The sequence below is a fragment of the Heterodontus francisci genome, chromosome 35, assembly GCF_036365525.1.
Source record: "Heterodontus francisci isolate sHetFra1 chromosome 35, sHetFra1.hap1, whole genome shotgun sequence".
Classification (NCBI taxonomy): Eukaryota; Metazoa; Chordata; class Chondrichthyes; order Heterodontiformes; family Heterodontidae; genus Heterodontus; species Heterodontus francisci.
Genome location: NC_090405.1, coordinates 46390969 through 46406723, shown reverse-complemented (window position 1 = coordinate 46406723; position 15755 = coordinate 46390969). Strand labels below are relative to the sequence as shown.

Genomic DNA, 15755 nt, shown 5'->3' with positions numbered 1-15755 from the left:
ATTTTTTTAAAAAAAAAAGAAAGGCTGGAATTTATGTAACCTCAGGATAATCCAATGCCCCATAGAGCCAACTTTTTGAAGTGTACTCGCTGTTGTAATGTTAGAAACGCGGCAGCCAATTTGCGCACAGCAAGCTCCCACAAACCGCAATGTGGTAATGGCCGGTTAATATGTTCCAGTGATGTTGGTTGAGCTATATGTATTGGCCTAGGACGCCTGGGAAAACTCCCGTGATCTTCCTCGTAATAATGCCGTGGGATATTTCACCTGAGAGGGCACACTGGCTACTTCTAATATTACTGGCAGCAAATCGGAAAGATTATCTTTCGGGCTATTGTTGCCAGTAAAATTAAAAGTAGCCAGATGGTTAAGTAACAACTGTGAACTGTAGTGATGTTGCTGTAATGTTTCTTCCTTTGTATCTTGTAACAACAGGCTTTCCAGTATAAACAGGGTGGCTTCAAAAGTGCCATGAGAAGAAAGCCTGGCTTATCTTCTGTTCTAAATGTTTGACTATTTCCCTACAAGAAATGCTTTTGCAAGGAAATAAGTGACCGGAGTGACATGTATGGTAATAAACATAGTTAGAGATGTCCATTAACTATACTATGGAAAGATAACAGTAATCCTACTCTTCAAAGGATTCAAGAACAATTTAGTCAGTAATTCTTGTCCGAGAGAAGTATCTTTGAAGTAAACAACTACAACTCTTTATGTAAGTAGATTGTTTTCAAAGGATTCAGGAATCGGTACCTCATGAGGTCTTAGCTGTGACATTTACCTTTGATGTGAGCACAATATGGTGTATATATGTTCTACCCTCTGCAAACTTAAGGTCATTCAAAATTCTGCTGCCCATGTCCGAACTCACACCAAGTCCCACTTGTCCATCTCCCATGTGCTCAATGATCTACAGTGGCTCCTGGTTAAGCCACGCCTCAGTTTTAAAATCCTCTTCCTTGTTTTCAAATGCTTCCACTGCCTTGCCCCTCCCAGTCTCTGGAATTCCCTCCCTATATCTCTCCGCCTCTCAACCTTTCTTTCCTCCTTTTAAGATGCTCCTTAAAACCTACCCCTTTGACCAGGCTTTTAGTCGTCTGCCCTAATATTTCCTTATGTTGCTTAATGTCAAATCTTGTCTAATCACGTTCCTGTGAAGCCCCTTGGGACATTTTACTGCATTACAGGTGCTATATAAATGCAAGTTGCAATTGTTGTAACGCTGGTTTCCTGGAGTTTGGGAGTGAGATGGGGGGGTTTACTGAAAGTGTCATTTGCTGTTGCCAAGCAGGAGTCTGAAGTCTACGCACATACAGGGATCTGAAAGAGCTTCAGCATCATAGAGAAAAGCAAATGTATTGAACGGCAGCAGAAATCAGATCTACGCACCGTTCCAAGTCGAATGATAGATTTTTGTTAGTCGAGGGTATCAAGGGTTCCGGAACCAAGGTGGGTAGACGGAGTTAAGATACAGATGCTCTAATTGAATGGTGGAACCGGCTCAAGGGGCTGAATGGCCTACTCTTGTTCCTATAGCTCGACATAGACAGAAAGACTTGCATTTTTGTAGCGCCTTTCATGACCTCAGGATGTCCCAAGGCACTTTACAGTCAACACTGCTGTAACATAGGAAATGCGGCAGCCAATTTGCGCACAGCAAGCTCCCAAAAACAGCAACGTGATAATGACCAGATTTTTTTTTGTGATAATTGAGGGATAAATATTGCCCAAGACACTGGGGATATCTCCTCTGCTGCTCTCCGAAATAGTGCCATGAGATCTTTTACCTCTAGCTGAGAGGGCAGAGGGGTTCTTGGTTTAACGTCCTCATCTGAAAGAAGGTAACTCTGACAATGCAGCACTCCCTCACTACTGCACTGGAGTGTCAGCCTGGATTTTTTTTGTGCTTAGGTGTCTGGAATGGGAATTGAACCCACAATCTCTGACTCGGAGGCGAAAGAGCTACCCGCTGAGCTATGGCTGATGTCCAAAATTACTGCACTCTTGCACATTAAGTAGCAGGGACCCATCCACTTTTACAGCTCCTGTGCATAGCCCCAGAGTTCCTGGTAGAACTCGAGGACGTGTCCCAGTGACGTCCGACAAGAGAGTCCCTGTGGAGCTCATTCATAATGCTCTCTGTGACGTGTGTCTGCCTCTAGACTGTCCACGTACCGTTAGCAAGGTCTTCACTGTCTCTCATGGTGTATGCCTTCACTTACAGTCCATGCTGAGATTAGTGCCTTGCCATTGCTCCCAGGGGCCCCTTTTTTTTTTTTAGCTAATATGCCATCTTCTCAATGTTTGGGGAAAAAAAATCACATCATGGCGCCACTTAATGCCCCTTTGGGCCAAAACCCATCATCTTTATTGCTCCTTCACCCATGTCCTGCTGTCTCTGCTGCATAACAATAGAACAGCCGAAAGCAAATTTTGCAGGGAAACGAGAAAAGAAAGCAATTAGTTTTTAATGAATTCAAGACATCAATTCAATAATGAGATTCTGATATTCTTTCATTCTACATTGAGGGCTAACTGATTTAAATAACTGCAGTTTAACTATGCATTGTTCAATTATTACTGTATATAATACATAGGAATAGAAAAAAGCATGCTGAGAATCTGAAAGAAAAGCAATGAATACTGAAAGTGTGTAGCAGGCAGGAAGAGAAAATGCAGATTAATATATCAGATGTAGAACCTTCGCCCGCACTTGTCTATCAGAGGGTGTCTCCAGCAGTGTAGTGATTATGGTTTTGGACCAGAGGCCCAGGGGTCAGATCCCACCATGGCATGTTTTGAATTTAATAATGGGTTGTCAACAGGGGAAAATGAGAAGGAAAGGTGTTGGGACCATTAGCTTAAAAGCTCGACTGGCTCACTAACGTCCTTCGGGAAATGGAACCTGCTACCCTTACCCGACATATGACTGTCGTCCCACACTACACAGTCGATTCTTAATGCACTCTGTTTTAAAACAATGGCTGCTAGCTTCTCAGAGTAGCTCTGAACTGGCAATAAACGCAATGTTGTTTGTGTTGACTACATCCCAAGAACAAATTTTTAAACATTCTCTTTTCAAGCTCCTGGTGTTGGAAAAGCACAAGATATATGTGTCTGCTATAGAGAGCTCTGTGCCATTGAAAGGGTTAACAGTTAATGAGGTATCCAATGCTGTGGTAAAATGCCTATCAAAGCAATCATAGTCATTTTAGATTGGGATGCTTGAGAAACAGCAGCATTACATTGGTAATTAGAGAGTGTACTCTTGTCCTATATAGGCTCTGGCATCACCCCATCAGCAGGGGATGTTTTGTACATTAATAACTTTTGATCTTGTGGGGGTGGTTTGATAATGAATTCACTTTGACAGCTAAAACAATGTAGCTAAGTCTCATTAAAGTAAATAAGTACGTTGACATTTCAAACCTCTTTTTAATGGAATGATTTACTAATCTAACTAGAAATCATATGGCATTAGATAACAAAAGCTATTTGGTTACATTATTGTGCAATGAGCATGATTACCACTCAGACATTGTGTGTTGTTCTACCCTCTGCAGTAGAATTTGAATGATACGTCGAGGCCTTTGTCAGTGATTTCCCCTCTTTCCCCCTTCACCTCCCCAATTCCTCTCTTTTACGACCAGGTGAGAAAGGAGTCTAGGGTTCCCGTTTAGCCTTCACCTGGTCTTATTGTAACAGGGTTTAATTTTAAACAGTGTTTTTAGCTCCCCCTTGGTGAATCCTTGACCACCACTTTCCAATTATAAGGAAAAGAAATGAGCATAAACAGGCTTTCTTAGGTTTCAAGAAGAAAAGTGAAATTTATTGAAAATTAAACTCTAATTCTGTTAACGCCTACAGATACACGCCGTGCCTCACGCTAGCATGCATACACGATACACACATGCAGATGGAGACAGAAAAGAGCAGAAAGAAAATAAAGTGAAAAGGTTTGAGGCAATCTCTGAAGAGGGATTTTTACTGTGCTTCGAGCTCGCTGTAGTCCTTGATTGTAGGTAGTCTTACTTTTCGTTGGGGCCCAGTATTCTTCTTAAACCTTGTTCACTGTAGGAGACTTTTCTCTCTTGGGGTTCATGTGGCTTCAATGGGTCTTCAGTTCCGTGAGAAAGAGCTGGGAGCAGACAGGAGAGGGATGTTCTGAGTCCAGGAGCAAACAGCTTTCTGAGTTCAAATTCTCTGTGGCAAATTCAAATTGAAAAAACTTCAACAGTCGGTTAGTCATGTGACTAAACTGGTCTGACCATGTCTGTTTATGTATTCGACCACTTTAGCAGTTAACCTGGAATGCTAGCCTCTCCACCTTCAACGCCTGGTAATCAAAAGTCCATTGTGAATTAAATTGGAGCAGGGAGTGGCCCCTTTGTCCATTCCAAGTACTGTCTGTTACTATGCAAATGTCTCTCCAGTCAGGGGCTTGGCAATTCCTTGTGATAGGTCCTCTTTTCCCAGCAGCAATTTGAAGTTTTAATGCTCATGTGGCGAAATAACGTGTGCCCCCTTCTTGGGAGGTGGGGGCCTGCATGACACCTCCCATTGTCTCCTGAAGGCTGTGGTTGTATTTGCACCTAGACTGAGATTGTCCAGTGGCTATTTGACTGTAGCATGCTGAGCTGGATCCTGTTTCCCCCATCCGCCCTCCTCCCCCCCCACCCGCCCTTTCTGAAACCTTTGGCCACCATTACCTTGCACTGTCTTCCTAAACCTGTCCCTCTTGTCACATCTCTCCCCGCCTTCGAAAGCAGCCTGAAAACCTATCTCTTCAGCCTTGTCCTCAAATCATCTCCCAATTACTGATTCATCTCTGCTATGCTAAGGATGCCCTTTAAGTGCAAGCTGACGATACCCACACATTTGCACTTTCCAGAAGGGCGTCACTGAATGACGATCTCATCCAGGATCACTAGTGAACCTTTGTTTTCTCCTGCCTTGCTGAAGGACATTAGATCAATTAAAATACCCACCCAACTGAAGTGAGCGAAAGCCAGCTTAGCCCAGAGACTGATCCTGGGACCTTTCTGTCGGTATGACTGACTGACTGCTGCAGGGAATAATCTTTTTACCCTTGGATCAGCAGAGCAGCTGCCACCGCTGCAGTTAGTCATTGTTGAGTGGCTGTGCTGACTGAAGGTTTGTTAGAAAAGTGCACAGGGTAAGTCAAGTGACTCATGAAAGTATCCAATGACTCAAAGAATCTAATTCCAGTTGTTTAATGCAAAGTGAGCTTCAAGTATCAAGCAATCTGTCTGCATTGCCGTCTGACTGATTAAATGTTCAATGGTTCAGAGTTTACAGTTCTGTTTCTTAAAGTTTTGGGTAACCTTTTCTGCTTGTTAAGTTGAAGGGGAACAGTACTGGGGAGTGGTGAACTTTTCTACTTTGTCACTCATCTAAATGGTCAGGTACAAAATACTGGGCCACAGAGTAAAGCTGTCCTTTACAATGTGCCTTATTACCAACACCTGCACCCCCGCCCAAGACTCATCAGCGCTACAGCGTTCTCAAAAAGAACTTTATTTCTATAGTGTCTTTCGCTACCCCAGAACCTCCCAAAGAACTTTACAGCCAATGAAGGACTTTAACTGCTAAAATGGAGGAAACACAATTGCCAATTTGCGCACAGCAAGCTCGCACAAACTGCTTCATTTCATTTAGTGTTACGTATAGAGGTAGAAAAAAAAAAGACACAACTTGCATTCATATAACGCCTTTCACAACCTTCCGAACACTTCACAGCCAATGGGATATCCGAACAGGCCTTGGCGATTCCAGGCTACAGAGAGAGAAAGACAGATCAGCCAGGGTTCCTGCTCCGAATCGCCATCTGTGACTCCTGTGAGGGTGGAGGGGAGACTTGGGTGTGACTTGCCCTCCCCACCACTCCCCCCTCTTCACCCCCCCCCCCCCCCCCACCACCCCACCTTGGTGAGTAGCTGAATCAACAGTTTGTATTAAGGTTACACATGACAAATGTTTGCTCGAATGAAGGGGACAACTAAGGGAGCTGATGGTGACTTTTTATTTTTAAAAAACATTCTTTGATCATCCCACTTAAGCGTTTTACAATATTCAGCTGCATAAAATCAACCTGCCATATACCTGGCAGTATATATTTTTTTTAAATGTATAGAAATAGCCAGCACCCTTCACTCCTCATATGCTGAAGACTGTGATCAATAGATTTTTAGACACTAAGGAAATCGAAGGCTATGATGATGGGTCAGGAAAGTGGAGTTGAGGTAGAAGACCAGCCATGATCACATCCTGTTCCTATTTCTTGTGTTTTTGTGAATGGTGTTCCATGTCAGCTGTACACGTAGCAACGCAGGCTGGTCACAAGCTGTCCCCTTTAATATATGGCATAAAACAATTTAAAGGTGCCACACACAACGGAAAATATTTAGAGGGGATGTTGGTGACAATTCAGAACATGGATCTTACAGAGTTACTTTCGGTAACCTTTGAACAAGCAATTAATTGGTGTGAGATTCAAAAGGCCAACTACAGTCGTTTGTTTTGAAGGGGCTGGAAGAGACTGTGAACCTTGAACAGGAGTTCTCTGAAACTCTCCTGGGGGAGAACAGCAGCTTCAGCAGACACAGCCAGCTAATGTCTGAACAGGTAGGTCATCCTGCAAACATTGCCAGGCTGAATAATCTTTCTTGCTTTAAAGGCCTGCGTCAGGTGAGCTATGTGTGCTTTAGCCTTGGAAACTCAATCAGCTTTGCCCGTTTATGAAGATAACGTGTTTTACTTTTGTGGGTTGCGTGTGATAGAAACCCCCAGAGCATCTTCTAAAAGGGAAGAGGAGAACACTGAGCAGGAGATGGCCAAAGAAATGGACAAAGATCAAGGTTATGAAGGAAGGGGGGTAATGTAGCAAGGCAAGGTGGCTTTGAGAGAGAGCTCCGCAATCAGAGGCATAGTGACCGAAGGTGCAGCCTCTTCCAGAGGATGAGCGGCGTCAAGAAGCCGACTAAGGAGTGAAGGGTGTGGGCCAGGACTTGCATTGTAACATTGCCCTGGGGCAATGCTGCCCTTCAACTATGATCTTCAGTGTTACTGGGATAGATAATTGTGTAGGGGGTTTTGGGGCAAGAAGCTATTGTGCTATTAAGAAAGAAAAACCTTGCATTTATATGATGATTTTCACATCCTCACGAGGTCCCAAAGCACTTTACACCCAATGAAATACTTTTGGAGTGTTGTTTGTAGGACACACGGTAGCCCATTTGCACACAGCAAGCTCCTTCAAACAGCAATGAGAGAAATGACCAGATAATCTGTTTTAGTGATGTTGGTTGAGGCATAAATATTGCCAAGGGCTCCAGGGAAAACGTCCCTGCTCATCTTTGAATGGTGCCATGGGATCTTTTACATCCACCTGACAGGGCAGACGGGGCGCCATAAACTAACAGGTCAGAAAGATGGGCCTCAGTTTAATATCTCAAAGGTCTCTGTCAGTACTGCGCTGAAGTAATAATTCATCTTTTCGATGAATCTGTAAAATGCTGAAAATATATATATTGTTTCTATGGTTCCAAACTAAAGGCAGCTTTTTAAAGTGGGGTGGGAAACTTAAACTGTTTGCAGAGGCTCAAGATACTGGGATGATTTCCTCTTAAGGAAGGGAGAAAAAAGGAGCCTTATAAGTTTCTAAATTTGGCTGGATTTTGATAGGGTGAGTGGGGAATGACTGTTTCCCTTAGTTGGGGACTTGGTGTTGCAGTGCCATCAATTCAATACTGGGAAACTGTGCTGTTGGGATGGTCTTGACCTGAACCGTGCTGGGACCAGTGTTCTGGCGAGTCGTATAGCTAGGGCGGTAGAGAGGGCTTTAAAGTAAATAGTGGGGGCAAGGGATCAACTGAGAGAAGATATGTTAAATTGAAGAGAGTGGACAAGACAAGAGAGCAAGGTAGCAATAATGGAAACAATCAGAGCATGGCAGGAAGGGACAGAATGTACAATACTAAGAGTGTGCAAGATATTGAGGCTAGAGGTTGCGTAAATAGTAAAAAAACAGAGATGGAGGCTCTGTATTTGAACGCGTGTAGCATTCATAACAAAACAAATGAATTGATAGCTGAAATAGAAATAAATATGTATGATCTGATAGCCATTACAGAGACACGGCTGCAGGATGACAAAGGCTGAATAGTGAAGGGTGCATGACATTTCGGAAGGACAGGAAACTAGGAAAAGGTGGAGGGGTAGCTCTGTTAATTAAGGATGACATTAGTAGAGAGAGGTGACCTTAGTTCTAAAAATCAAGATGTAGAATCAGTTTGGCGAGAGTTAAGAAAAACTAAAGGTAGGAAGTCACTGTGGGAGTAGTTTATAGGCCCCCTAACAGTAACCACACTCAGTGATGCCATTGATTCTCTAGCCAGTGGAAAAGCCCCTGGGAAGGAAGGCATTACCCCTGAAATAATCAAGAGTGCCAAGCCTGCTATACTTTCAGCACTCTACGAACTTGCTTTGCCTGTGCTGGGACGAGGGAGCAGTACCACAGGACATGCGCGATGCCAATATCATCACCCTCTATAAGAACAAGAGTGACTGCGGTGACTGCAACAACTACCGTGGAATCTCCCTGCTCAGCGAGTTGCTTTAAACAGGCTCCAGAAGCTGGCTGAGCTTGTCTACCCTGAGGCACAATGTGGCTTTTGAGCAGAGAGATCCACCATTGACATGCTGTTCTCCCTTAGCCAGCTACAGCAGAAATGCCGAGAACAACAGATGCCCCTCAACGTTGCTTTCATAGATCTCACCAAAGCCTTTGACCTCATCAGCAGACGTGGTCTCTTCAAACTATTAGCAAAGATCGGATGTCCACCAAATTATCATCACCTCATTCCATGACAATATGAAAGGCACAATTCAACATAGCGGCGCCTCATCAGACCCCTTTCCTATCCTGAGTGGGGTGAAACAGGGTTGTGTTCTCGCACCTGCACTATTTGGGATCTTCTTTTCCCTGCTGCTCTCACATGCGTTCAAGTCTTCAGAAGAAGGAATTTTCCTCCACACAAGATCAGATGGCAGGTTGTTCAACCTTGCCCGTCTAAGAGCGAAGAGCAAAGTACGGAAAGTCCTCATCAGGGAAATCTTTGCTGACGATGCTGCATTAACATCCCACACTCGAGTGTCTGCAGAGACTCATCGACAGGATTGAGGCTGCCTGCAACGATTTTGGCCTAACCATCAGCCTCAAGAAAACGAACATCATGGGACAGGACGTCAGAAATGCTCCATCCATCAATATCGGTGTCCACGCTCTGGAAGTGGTTCAAGAGTTCACCTACCTAGGCTCAACTATCACCAGTAACCTGTCTCTCGATGCAGAATTCAACAAGTGCATGGGAAAGGCTTCCACTGCTATGTCCAGACTGGCCAAGAGAGTGTGGGAAAATGGCGCACTGACACGGTACACAAAAGTCCGAGTGTCTCAAGCCAGTGTCCTCGTTATCTTGCTCTATGGCAGCGAGGCCTGGTCAACGTATGTCAGCCAAGAGCGACGTCTCAATTCATTCCATCTTCACTGCCTCCTTGGCATCAGGTGGCAGGACCGTATCTCCAACACAGAAGTCCTCGAGGTGGCCAACATCCCCAGCATATACACCCTACTGAGCCAGCGGCGCTTGAGATGACTGGGCCATGTGAGCTGCATGGAAGATGGCAGGATCCCCAAGGACACATTGTACAGCGAGCTCGTCACTGGTATCAGACCTCGCCGACCGTCCATGTCTCCGCTTTAAAGACGTCTGCAAATGCGACATGAAGTCCTGTGACATTGATCACAAATCATGCGAGTCAGTTGCCAGTGATCGCCAGAGCTGGCGGGCAGCCATAAAGGCGGGGCTAAAGAGTGGCAAGTCGAAGAGACTTAGCAGTTGGCAGGAAAAAAGACAGAAGCGCAAGGCGAGAGTCAACTGTGTAATAGCCCCGGCAACCAATTTTATCTGCAGCGCCTGTGGAACAGTCTGTCACTCTAGAATTGGCCTTTATAGCCACTCCAGGCGCTGCTTCACAAACCACTGACCACCTCCAGGTGCTTATCCATTGTCTCTCGAGACAAGGAGGTCAAAGAAGAAGAAGAACAGTAACCATACTGTAGGTTGGGGTATACAGGAAGAAATAATGAGGGCTTATGAGAAAGATGCGGTGATAATCATGGGTGATTTCAATCTACATATAGATTGGACGAATCAAATTGGCAAAGGTAGCCTGGATGATGAGTTCAAAGAGTGTTTTCAGGATAGTTTCTTACAGCAGAACATTCTGGAGCCAACCAGAGCACAGGTTATACTAGATCTGGTAATGTGTAATGTGACAGGATTAATTAATGATCTCATAGTAAAGGTGTCCCTACAACATGATTGAATTTTGCATTCAGTTTGAGGGTGGGAAGAGTGGATCTAAACTTAAATAAGGGTAATTATGAGGGTTTGAAGACAGAGCTGGCTAAAGTAAACTGGGAAATTAGGTTAAGGGATAGGTCGGTAGAGATGCAGTGGCAGACCTTTAAGGAAATATTTCATAACACTCAAAGATACATACCAGTGAGAAAGAAAGACTTCACGGGAAGGAGGCACCATCCGTGGCTAACTAAGGAAGTTAAAGATAGTATAAAATTGAAAGAAAAAGTGTCCAATTCAGCGAAGAGTAGTGGCAGGTTAATTGGACAGAATATTTAAAAAATCAAAGAATGACTAAAAGAATAATGAGAGAGAATTTGGAGTATGAGAGAAAGCTAGCTAGAAATATAAGAACAGATAGTAAGAGTTTCTACAGATATTTATAAAGGAAAAGAGTAATGTGAGTCAAAAACAAGAAATGCTGGATTCACTCAGCAGGTCTGGCAGCATCTGTGGAAAGAGAAGCAGAGTTAACGTTTCGGGTCAGTGACCCTTCTTCGGAACTGACAAATAATGAGTAATGTGAGTGTTGGTCCTCTAGAGAGTGAGTCTGGGTAATAAATAATGGAAAATAAAGAAATGGCGGAAGAATTGAACAAACTTTTTGCATGTCTTCACGGTAGAGGATGCAAATAACATGCCAGAAATAATTGTGATTCAAGAGTTGAAAGGGAGGGAGGAACTTAAAACATTCACCATTACCAGGGAAAGGTTACTGGGGAAATTATTAGAACTAAAAGCTGACAAGTCCCCAGGTCCTGATAGACTTCATACCAGGGTCTTAAAAGAAGTGACTGCTGAGATAGTGGATGCATTGGTTTTAATTTTCCAAAATTCCCTAGATCCTGGAAAGGTCCCGTCAGATTGGAAAATAGCAAATGTAACTCCACTATTCAAGAAAGGAGGACGACGGAAAGCAGGAAACTACAGGCCAGTTAGCTTAACATCTGTCATAGGGAAAGTGATGAAATTTATTATTTAGCAGGTTATAGCAGGCTATTTAGAAAATCTCAATGCACTCAGGTGGTGTCAACATGGTTTTGTGAAAGGGAAATACAAATGACATAAGGGGATATGAGGATAGTGTGGGAAAAAGGCATTGAAGTGGAAGATCAGCTATGATCATATTGAATGGCGGGGCAGGCTCAATGGGCTGAATGGCCTACTCCTGCTATGTTCGTATGTTTGACTAATTTATTAGAGTTCTTTGAGGAAGTAACAAGCAACGTGGATAAAGTGGAACCTATGGATGTGGTATACTTGGATTTCCAGAAGACATTTGACAAGGTGCTGCATCAAAGGTTACTAAATAAAATAAGAGCCCATGGTATAGGGGGTACATATTAGCGAGGATAGAAGACTGGGTAGCTAGCAGGAAACTGAGAGTAGGCATAAATGGGTCATTTTCGGGTTGGCAAGCTGTGCATAGTGGAGTGCCACAGGGATCAGTGCTGGGACCTCAACAATTTACAATTTATATCAATGACTTGGATGAAAGGACTGATTGTATGGTTGCTAAATTTGCTGATGACACAAAGCTAGGTAGGAGCGTAAGTAGTGAAGAGGGCATAAGGAGTCTGTAAAGGACTATAGATAGGCTAAGTGAGTGGGCAAATATTTGGCAGATGGAGTATAATGTGGGAAAGTGTGAATTTGTCCACTTTGGTCAGAAGAATAGAAAAGCAACATATTATTTAAATGGAGAGAGATTGCAGAACTCTGAGATGCAGAGGGATCTGGGTGTCCTAGTACATGAAACACAAAAAGTTAATATGCAGGTACAGTGACTGATTAAGAAGGTAAATGCCATATTGTTGTTTATGGCAAGGGGAATGGAATATAAAAGTAGAGATGTTTTGCTACAGTTGTACAGGACATTGGTGAGACCACATCTAGAGTATTGTGTACAGTTTTGATCTCCTTACTTAAGAAAGGATATAATTGCATTGGAAGCAGTTCAGAGAAGGTTCACTCGACTGATTCCTGGGATGAGAGGGTTATCTTATGAGGAAAGGTTGGCCAGGTTGCGTCTGTATTCATTGGAGTTTAAAAGGATGAAAGGTGATCTGATCGAAACATATAAGATCCTGAGGGGACTTGACGGGGTGGTTGTGGAAAGGATGTTTCCCCGTGTGGGAGAGACTAAAACTAGGGGCACAGTTTAAAAATAAGGGGTCTCCCATTTAGGACAGAGATGAGGACTTTTGCTCAGAAGGTTGTGAGTCTGTGGAACTCTTTTCCCTGGAAAGTGGTGGAGGCAGGGTCATTGAATGTTTTTAAGGCAGATGTAGACAGATTCTTGACAAACAAGGGAGTCAAAGGGTATCGGGGGTAGGCAGGAAAGTGGAGTTGAGTCCACAAACAGATCAGCCATGATATGGAATGGTGGAGCAGGCTCGAGGGCCGAATAGCCTACTCCTGCTCTTTGTTCGTTTGTATGTAATTCACAATTGTCACCAAGACAGTTAGGAGGGAATTTGAGAAAAATTGATTTTTGTTGAGTGTTGTTGGAACCTGGAATGTTTTATAGTGGGCAGTGGCTGAGACGTAGACCATAGCATCTTTTAAGGGAAAAGCAGAGAAAGCACAGAGCCATTGGCAGACGGCAGGTCAATGGCATTAGTTGTGGGTAGCGCCAGCAAAGACCCAGCACAGACGCAATGGGCTGAATGGCCACCTGCTGTGTTGTAAACTTCCATCATTCTATGATGAACTAGATGCAATTTAATTGCATATTCAAATGACCTTTACATCGCCAAACTGTTATGCAGTATTGAGTTTATAAGTACTTCACTCTGAATTGTGGGGGAACAAACACAGCTTTTTTGCATCAGTTCGAAGGAAGACATTATCTGGAGGTAATGGAGGATGTAATAACTTCCCTGCCCTTTCAACAGTTGGCCATTTTGGTGAAAGAGCAAGAAGATTTGACCAAGGCTTACAGTAAGCTACCGGAGGATAGGAAAGGCATTGCTTCTCTTGAATACTGGGTTCCTAGATCACACCTCATTCAGGTAAGTAAGCTTCATAATGTCTTGTGGGAATTCTGAATTTTATTTTTAAGCAAGCAATAGTTCTAACTTGGCATTAAATGTACAAAAAATCCTTCCTTTCAGAGTGACAAAAACAGAAAGTTTAGAAGAGAATGAATATGTTCTTTTCCCCCCTCGGAATAAAGTGAACAGTAGGTTAGCTAAACACAGTCACTGTGAGCTCAATGAATGGTCTCACTTTCCTTATACTAAGTAGGACAGAAGGTCTAAGTTACATGATGTTGGCTGCAGACAGTTGTTCATTGTCTCAGGAACTTCAAAGTTTCTTTAATGAGTTTGCAATGCTGTGTGAAGGGACCCTCGCTGGGTTGTTGCTGAATACAGGTCTTCCCAGAATTGAGCTGGATCAGATTCCACTGCTGCCCAATCTGGCACCAGCACCAGTATTGGTTTTCTTTCCTCCTCCTGCTGGTAGGCATCCCAGGTAAACCGGGCTCCCGGGAGCTGTCTGCAGGCTGATTTGGGGATCTGTGGGCTGATGGTGCAGACTGATGCTGGGGGTCTGATACTGGAGACTGGGGTCTGATACTGGGGACTGATACTAGGTCGGAGGTAAGGTGATTGGCAAAAGAAGCAACAGCGACATGAGGGAAAACATTTTTACGCAGCGAGTGGTTATGATCTGGAATGCACTGCCTGAGGTGGGGGCAGATTCAATCGAGGCTTTCAAAAGAGAACTGGATAATTATTTGAAGAGAAAATCTGCAGGGTTACTGGGAAACGGCGGACGATTGGGGCTAGGTGAGTTAGTCTTGCAGAGAGCTGGCATGGACACGATGGGCTGAATGGCCTCTGTGTAGAACCATTCTATCATTCTCTGATTCTATAGTGTTAGCTCTCGCTGAGGTATGAGTCGTGTGAGTGCAAGATACTTAATAGCTGAAAAAGGCCATTCAGCCCATCTTATTCATCCAACATGAACAGCCCAAAACTTCCAGCATTGCTGCATCTAGTTGTTTCTTAAATGATTCCAGGGTTTTCACTTCCACTAGTCTGAGTCCATTCCAAGTGTTGATCATTCTCTGCATTGAAGAGAACTTCCTGATATCAGTCTAAAGGTTACCGTTTATTAGTTTGAACCTTTGTCCAACTCCCACTGTTTAACTTAATGTTCTGGATGAACCATTCTCATTTTATTTATGATGTTGGATACTTCTATAAGATCGTCTCACAGATACTTCCCATCCATCTAAAAATAAAGCCCGATTCCCTCTAGTCTTTAATCATAATCCAACCCATATCCCTGACTATAGGGATAAGGCTCGTGGCTTTTCTCTGTGCTTTCTCCAACATTTAAATGTCTCCCATGTTTCTTGGCCTTCAGAACCATTAGTACGTCACCCCAGTATCTGTTCTTTGCGTGCCAGCCTATGCAGTCGGCTCTTTGTGTGAGGCATCACAGCTGAGGCTGATGGCCAATGTCACACAAGCGTGCACATTTTACCAAGAATCACTGGGTAGCATCAGGAGTGGGGATCCTGACTGATTTTTTTTTGTTGCTTCTTCGCTTGCTGCTGACTTGAGCGCTGAGGCTCTGTGTAGCTCCCCAAACACTATCCTGCTCGGAGCCGGGTTAGGGCAGCATCTCGGCTAGGGATCAGAATCGGCATTGCCTGGTCTGCACGGTGTCGCTGAATTAACCTGCTGCTTTCTCTGTGTGTCAGAATGTGGTGGAAATGGTGAAATCCCAGAAGGGAGAGAAATTGCGTTTGGAGGAAGAGAACCGGAGGCTGAAAGAAGGTCCCAGCTTTCAGAACTTTCAGAAACTGGAGGAGGAAGTTCAGAGCCTGCAACACGACCTTGATGCAAAAACGGAAAAGGTAATCGCAATGCTCTCAAATTTGGTTTGTGATCAGCAATGTGTCTGGAATCAAATTTTATTGTTGCAATGCTGTTGGAAATAAGTTCTTCTTGGGATTTGGTTTTTGTGAACTTTTGAGCTTCTCTAACAAAGTTTTCTTCAGGGAATCCAAGTGTGAAAACCCTAACCAACGGGAGGTTCAGGCCTTCAGCTGCCTGGGCCCCACACTCTGGAATTCCCTCCCTAAACCTCTCCACCTCCCTCTCCTCCTTTAAGACACTCCTTTAAACATACCTCTTTGACCAAGCTTTTGGTCATCTGTCCTAATATCTCCTTATGTAGCCGAGTGTTAAAATTTTGTCTGATTATGCTTCTTTAAAGCACCATGGGATGTGCTACATTTAAGATGTTATATAAATTCACGTCGTTGTTGTTGTAAAGTGTGAGTTATTTCTA

At 43.8% G+C, this 15755-nt stretch overlaps 1 pseudogene; it reads left to right on the top strand.

Moving 5' to 3' along the window:
• Positions 1-15755, top strand: part of LOC137350653 (myosin heavy chain, cardiac muscle isoform-like) — a 101712-nt pseudogene that overhangs the window by 73353 nt on the left and 12604 nt on the right.